Consider the following 7541-nt stretch of genomic DNA (forward strand, 5'->3'; position numbering starts at 1 on the left):
TAGCCGAAGCGGGAGTGCAAGCCCGGAGCTGGCGCTGCTGAGGGGCGACGAGCCCAGCGGGCACCCAGGAGCCAGCGGGAGGGAGGATCCAGGGCCCAGGGCGGGGATTCGAACCCACGGTCCGGGAGCCGCACCGCCGCAACTAGCCCACTAGGAAGCCGTTTTGACTGACAGCGCAAAGGGGCCAATGGGAGCCTCAGCTCCTCGGAGGCGGACTCCTACTCTGTCACTCCTGCCCAATGAGTGCGGCGCGGGGCGGCAGCCAATCGGAGCGGACGCTAGGGCGGCGGCGGTGGCTGGCTTTTGCAGTGGGAAGTCGGAGACGAGCGCGAGTGGGCGCGGGCTGAGCCCAGGTGAGCGCGGGGCGGTGGGGGGCGGCTCTGAGCTCCCGACTTCGGGCTCTGTCCTGGGACTGCGGCCCCGGCCGGGCTGGTTGTCCCCGCCCCGCGCGGCTGGACACATACAAGGGACTTCCCCACCCGGGACGGATCCGCTGGGAGGGACACGCGCACACACATAGGGGGTGAACACATACTGGGGACACATGCACATAATGGGGGGCACGCACACACTGGACGCGTGCACGCATACACTGGGAGGACACACTGAACATGCACTGAGAGGACACTGGACAGATGAACACACACACACTGGGGCGCGCACACACACACTGAGGCAGGGGTAGTGCGTGGCTGCTTCTGCTTTGTTGAGACAGATTTGCTGCTGCTGAAGGCCCCATGTAAGAGCCTGAGCTGTGCAGGCCCATGGTCCCTCTGGGCCTCATTTCACTAGTTTCCTGAAAGCTCAGAGAGGTGGTGGAATATCCATTCTAGGAGGTTTTTAAGCCTAGGCCAGACAAAGCCCAGCTGGGTTGATCTTGTTGGAGCTGGTCCTGCTTTGAGCAGTGGGTTGGGCTAGATGTGGCCTCCTGAGGTCCCTTCCAGCCCTTGTTTCCTATGATTCTTTGATTCTGTGTGGATCTCAGTTCATTAATCTGTGAGGTGCACAGCTACCCTGTCTTTTGCCTGGCTTGGGACTAGCGTGGCCAACACCCTCTCTTCTGCAGTGTAGTCTAGGAAGAGTTGTGTACAAGCACTTAGGCTTCTTCCATGCATAGCTGTAAAATGAAGCCTCGTACGGTTTGAAGTCATAAAGCTGTCAGGTGTTTTGTCTGTTCAACAGGCAGAGTCTGAATTATGACTTTGAAACATTTAAGTTTGATACTTGGTTTTAAACCTCTAACCAGTGTTTCAGTGCACCCTTAGAATTGGACTTCACTCAGTCTGGTGACAGTCTTGATTATTTTCTGAGTAATGCACTACCATTGGATGGACGTGCACACACACTGGGGACACACTACTGGACACGCATTCGCTCACATATGTGCATGCATATTCTCAGAGGCAAAAACATATGCTCTGTCACTCATGCTTGATCAGATGAGATGGTAATATGTAGTGGCACACAAGTAACAGAAAGATTGCTTTGTGGTGAAACTGCACCCCACGGGTCAAACAGCAATCCTTTGTATCCCTCCTGTGTAGTTGGTAATGAAATAGCTCCGGGGTTGTCAGCCAAGGGTACGTGTACCCCTGGGGGTGCTTGGGAAGGCCCTAGGGGGTACATGCAGGTGGGCGGGGATGGAACACTGCCACCCACCACGCTGTGCCACTGTTTCCCAGGAGCAGGGCTGGGAGGAGGGGGAAGGGGCGAGGGCAGTGGGACCCCTCTGAAGGCTGCATAGGCACTACCCAGCTGGCTGGACATGGTGGGAGGGAGGAAAACTTGTACACAGTGGTTGCCACTGTCACCCACCACCCTGCGCTGCTGCTGGTCCATATCCGGCTGCACCCCCCAGGCCGTGTGTGGGGGTACACTTATTAAAAAAGGTTGAAAACCCCTGAAATAGCTTATTAAGGAATGATAGGCACATAGGTCAGTTCTGAAATAGTTTTTGGTAGATGTTTTCTTTGCCCCTGCATCAGGTGCATATGGTCCAAATAGGCACATCCTACTGATAGCTAGCAAAGGAGATTGTATGGGGTTGGGCAAGTGTCTGCAAGGGCTCAAAAGGATTTTGCTTAATGACCAGAAATGTTTGGGAGGACCTGTATAAGTAATGAGTTGCCTCTTATTTGGGGAGACAACAAAAATTTCATAGTTATCCATAGCATTGTACAACTCATTTTATTATTTTTTCTTTTCTTTGTTTTTCTTCATATTTTTGAAGAACAATTATATTAATAATGACTTTCAGTTTATATGAAGAAAGTATGATGTTATAATCATCAAGGCTAAGGCACAAACTGGTTTTCAGTTAGCACAGGACACAGAAGGTACCAAAATGGTTTTATAAATATGTTGAAAATAAGAGAGAAACAGGGGGAAGAGAGTATTCATTAATAAATGGGAAAGGAGAGCAAGACTTGGAGAAGGCTGAAGTATTCAGTGTCTTTGCTTTGGTCTTTGCATAAACAGTAAATTGTGAGCAGTAAACCTAATTTCTACCTTTCAAAAGGTTTGGAACAATTGGTTTGCAAATACCTAAAATACAATAAGGTGATAAAAATGAGGAACACTGGGTCACTGTGATCTCTTTTTGACAAACCTATCTGATTTCTTCCTTTGGCAGAATAACCAGCCTAATAGGGATATAACTTCAGTAAGACTTTTGAAACTGTATTGTGTGGCCATAGTTCCTCAGATCACTTGTATGAAAATGTCTGTATACGTGTGAGTGGGTAGAAAATGGGAAAGTTACGGAACTAGGTATCAGGATTTTAAATCATGATTTAAATCGGTGGTCAGGAAGCCTCAATTTAATCATTGTTTTCTACAAAAAGTGTGTTCTTGTTGTTTAATATCCTTTATTCATTTAATTTCTTGAAGCCTTGCACTGTAAGAGAAAGGTAAGGGCTTGACCTAATGTACACAAACTTTCAGAGAGACAACAACGCTGGTGGGTGGGTAATTAAGTTGGTTCTCTCTCATCTCCATATACAGTAAAATCTCCACTATCTGGCATTTAAATAGCCGGAATACTTTACTAACTGGAATTTCTGGCCAGCTGGCTGGATGCGAGGAGTGGGTGGGGGAAAGCTCGTACACGGCAACCACTGCCACCACCGACCACCGTGTGTGGCCACCGCTACCCCCCACTCCATCGGCTGGGAGGGCGGGGGAAGCTTGAACACGGCAGCTTGTGCTGTCGCTTCTCCACGTATGCTGCCCTGCACCAATCCATGCTGCACCCTGCAGCTGTCGTCACTGTATGCGGCTGCTGCCACTGCATGTGTGTCGTGTCGTGTCCGTCCGTCCCCCCCAGCTCTGCATTAACTGAAAACCCTGCTGGTTATAGGGATGCTGGATAACAGCGATTTTACTGTACTGCTGTTAACAAGGATGCTATCTCTGGAGACAACAAACTCTTCCTATGCCTGAAGAAGGGTGTTAATTGCTTGCAAAGAACAATTTTTTCAATTATTTAGTTGGCCTAATAAAAGATATCACATCTACCCAAATAACCTTGTCTTCCTATGATCTCTGGAGACACAAATCTGCAGTTTGAGAACTGAAAGTGAGCATCACAGAGATGCTTAAGGGGATATTCTGTACTGGGCACTGAGTCCCATTGGGTGGAGTGGTTTTCTTTAATTTTTATTAATCTATAGAGGAGTCTCTGGGAACCCCATAAGATCGGGACCCTTATATAGTCCATGGCTTGTTTTGACCTATTTATATAACTTTTCTAAAAAGTTTACATTAATATATTGTCTCAACTAGTATATAATTAGAAGTTATAATCCCTATTCCATGATAATATATTTGAGCTTTGACATATCTTAAATTAAAACTATCTTTATATGTTTATTTTATTTAACAAATCTTAATAAAATATAAAATAAGATTTAAATTTATAAAAATCTTTTTTTGTTGTTTTTTTAAAATCATTGATTTTTATCCACCCTGCTGGGCATCATCTATGGCAAAGGCTGGCAACATATGGCCTGTGAAGTTGGAGGGTTCTGCCTGTGCCTGTGCTGCAGCTGCTTCTTCCCACTCCTTTCCCTTGCTGTATGCTGGTTCAACTTCTAGCTGGTAGGGGGCTGCACCGGGGTTGGGGAGCTAGAAATTGTGTTCATGCTACCTCTGCTTCCCCATCCCCCTTTACTTCCCCTTTCTCCCTCTCTCCCCCCAACCCCTGCTTCCCAGCTACAGGGTGGGCACAACTTGAAGCTAGAAGAGCCAAATACAACTCCCCATGGGCTGAAAGCTGCAGCCAGTGGAGGTGGGGGGATGGCAGGGAGAAGGGGCAGTGGTGTGGGCACAGCTGGAAGCAGCATGGCTCTGCCACAGCTCCCATTCTCATCTCCTTGCTGACAGTAAAACAAAGGTACCTGGTTCCTGTTTGACTGGAGTCATCCTGCAGGTAGCCTGTGGTTCCCTGTCTAACAGGAAAGGCATCTCAGATGGGTCTCCTAGTGGTCTGACCTGGGCCCAGTCCTCATCAATATTTTTAGTTACTTAAGTGATGGCATTTGAGAGTGTGCTTTATAAACTTTAAATATAAGCATGACACCAAGTTGGGAGGGAGGAGGAAATTGAAAGCTTGGTGGAGGACTGGATCAGAAGTCAAAATGATCCAGATGAAAGAGTCTGAAATCAGTAAGATAAAATTCTGAAGGAACAAGTACAAACTACTACTGTACTTTGGAAAGAGAAGCCAACTGCACAACTAGAAAATGGGAAGCAATTGTCTAAGCAGTAGTGCTGTAGAAAAGGTACCGAAGGTCAGAGTGTCTCTCAAACTAATTGTGGTTCACTAAATGTGATGCAATTGAAGAAAGGCAAATCTCATTCTGGGATATGTTAATAAGAGCATTATTTGTAAGACATAATTGATCTACCCTGTGGTGTCGGTGAGGCTTTAACTGGAATACCATGTCCAGTTTTGATCATAAGGTTTTAAGAAAGATGCAGGCAAACTGGAGAGAATCTAGGGAAGAGCATCAAAGCTAAGAGGTTTGGGTGCTCTTTGGGATTTCTGGTGTCTCTTTTTATAATTCTTTTAAATTGAATAATGCGTTCATGGGGGGCGGGGAGGGAGAGGATGAGTGGATCTTGGTGACAGTTGTGGCAGGGAGGTATGGGCTTGGGAGGGTCATATGTGAGGAGTGGGAGGGGAAATATGGGAAGCAAATATGTGTCTTTAATGGAGGAAGTGAAAAAAAGGGTTAGAAAGCAAGGCTGCACTGAGGGAGGGAGGGGAGCAGGAGTGGCTGAGTGGAATTTTTAAATGTTGGGTATTGTTTGTATAGTTTGTTTAGTTACATATTACCCTATTTAATATTTTATTCATTTTTAAGTTAACTTTATTTTATTGTAAGCTGTCCTGAGCCTTTTTGGGGGAGGGCAGTGGGGTGGGTTGTTACAAGTCATGCCATACATAAAAGGTTGTTATGAAGTGGCTGGTGGTCAGCTGCTCCTTCCCCCGGTTACTGGGGGAAGGAACAGAAGAAACCAGTTTCATTTGCTGCAGAGAAGATTCAGGTTGCATATTAGTAAAGGCTTCCTAACAGCTGGGGTGGAGAAACACTGAAGCAGGCTTTCTTGAGGAGGTTACAGAACCACTGAGTCTTGAAGGTCTGTAAGAACACATTTAGGTACAACTCTGTTGTGGTGGCTTGGGTGTACTTGATCTTTGTCAATGCAGGAAGTTAGGCCAAATCATCTCTTCAGGTCCTTATCAAACCTATGTTTCTATTATATGGGATGTAAGAATTTATGCAGTGATTTTCCTGACTCTGTCCCTCCCCGCAAAAGTCCTGAGAATGTCTTTAAGTAAATCCTTCACAGAATACCTGAATTCCTTTCTGAAGGTAAATATGTTTTCCTCTATATCAGTGGTGTTAGCAATAAAAACCTAGGATTCCGGACTAGCCCAGGGATTGACATGATACCTCATTCGATGAGTGACAGAAAGAAAAGCTTTATTTACTACAGGTATTTAAAATCAAGTCAAGTGAGCCCAAACCAATCAAAGTCCAGTAATTAGCTATAAGGTGATGATTTCTCACCAAACAGGCAACATAGAGGTGGTTTGTTTCTCTTCAACTTTTCAAGTAAGTCGGGTGCATCAGCAACTGGTGTCAGAAAGATTTCTCACTCTTGAAGCGCGCACGCTGTTTGCTGTTTTACTGCCTTTTGATACCCTTAGTTTAGCATCTTCAAAGCATTCTTTTTGTTGTGTAAATCAAGAGAGCGTTCCAAGCAGTAATTGACAGGAAAAACCTGCTGGTTATCAGAAATTTTTTATTTGAATGAGTTACCTTCTTTGGTAACAAGAGGTTATCCAGTTTGAAACATATTAAGAAACTGATTAACAGCCAGGAAAAACATACTAAATCAGGAGGAGACATCTATTACATATGGAGAATGTCTCTTCCTGCACATAAACACGAGTTAGTCGCAAAAGAAATTTTACCATACTAATAAATCAAGGATAGACATTTCATATGGTTACACACCAGACAACTAAGAGTCGGCTTGAAATTGTTCTGAATATAGCAAGATAAGCTGGAAGAGATACTTCATTATTCCTTCTTAGATGGCCTAGCCATAAACTTGCATCCTCTTGCAATATGCAGGTAGCATTATTATTCTGTATTTGAACTTTTGTGAGTAGGCCCAAGTTTCAGGCATGAGTTTCAGAGTCATCAGTGGTTCTCAGCTTTTGTTCTGTGTTGGTGACTCTCCTTTTACAGAAAGAAACATTTTTTGATAATCAAATGTTTGACATTGGGGAAACCGGTTGGTTCCTGAAAAAGAGGCCTTCATGCTTAATTTTACAGAATGAAAATGGAAAATATGGAATATAGATTCATAGATGTTAGGGTCGGAAGGGACCTCAATAGATCATCGAGTCCAACCCCCTGCGTAGGCAGAAAAGAGTGCTGGGTCTAGATGACCCCAGCTAGATGCATATCCAATCTCCTCTTGAAGACCCCCAGAGTAGGGGAGAGCACCACCTCCCTTGGGAGCCCGTTCCAGACCTTGGTCACTCTAACGGTGAAGAAGTTCTTCCTAATGTCCAATCTAAATCTGCTCTCTGCTAGCTTGTGGCCATTATTTCTTGTAACCCCCGGGGGCGCCTTGGTGAATAAAACCTCACCAATTCCCTTCTGTGCCCCCGTGATGAACTTATAGGCAGCCACAAGGTCGCCTCTCAACCTTCTCTTGCGGAGGCTGAAAAGGTCCAGTTTCTCTAGTCTCTCCTCGTAGGGCTTGGTCTACAGGCCCTTAACCATACGAGTGGCCCTTCTCTGGACCCTCTCCAGGTTATCCGCATCCCTCTTGAAGTGCGGCGCCCAGAATTGCACGCAGTACTCCAACTGCGGTCTGACCAGCGCCCGATAGAGTGGAAGTATCACCTCTTTGGATCTATTCGTCATGCATCTGCTGATGCATGATAAAGTGCTATTGGCTTTTCTGATGGCTTCGTCACATTGCCGACTCATGTTCATCTTGGAGTCCAGTAGGAC

General features: G+C 45.8%; 1 protein-coding gene across 9 annotated transcripts in view; it reads left to right on the forward strand.

Annotated features, from left to right (window-relative positions):
* The first annotated feature begins 247 nt into the window (after nucleotides 1-247).
* Nucleotides 248-7541, forward strand: part of PACSIN2 (protein kinase C and casein kinase substrate in neurons 2) — a 138380-nt gene continuing 131086 nt past the window's right edge. For 4 of the 9 annotated variants that reach the window (XM_025213204.1, XM_025213206.1, XM_014523615.2 and 1 more), the window contains exon 1: nucleotides 269-353. The gene's annotated coding sequence lies outside the window, so the exon portion shown is untranslated. Of the gene's footprint in view, nucleotides 354-7541 lie in introns of all 9 variants that reach the window. The other 5 variants (XM_006031536.3, XM_025213209.1, XM_025213210.1 and 2 more) reach the window with 4 other exon arrangements.

The sequence above is a fragment of the Alligator sinensis genome, unplaced genomic scaffold, assembly GCF_000455745.1.
Source record: "Alligator sinensis unplaced genomic scaffold, ASM45574v1 scaffold292_1, whole genome shotgun sequence".
NCBI classification, from domain to species: domain Eukaryota; kingdom Metazoa; phylum Chordata; order Crocodylia; family Alligatoridae; genus Alligator; species Alligator sinensis.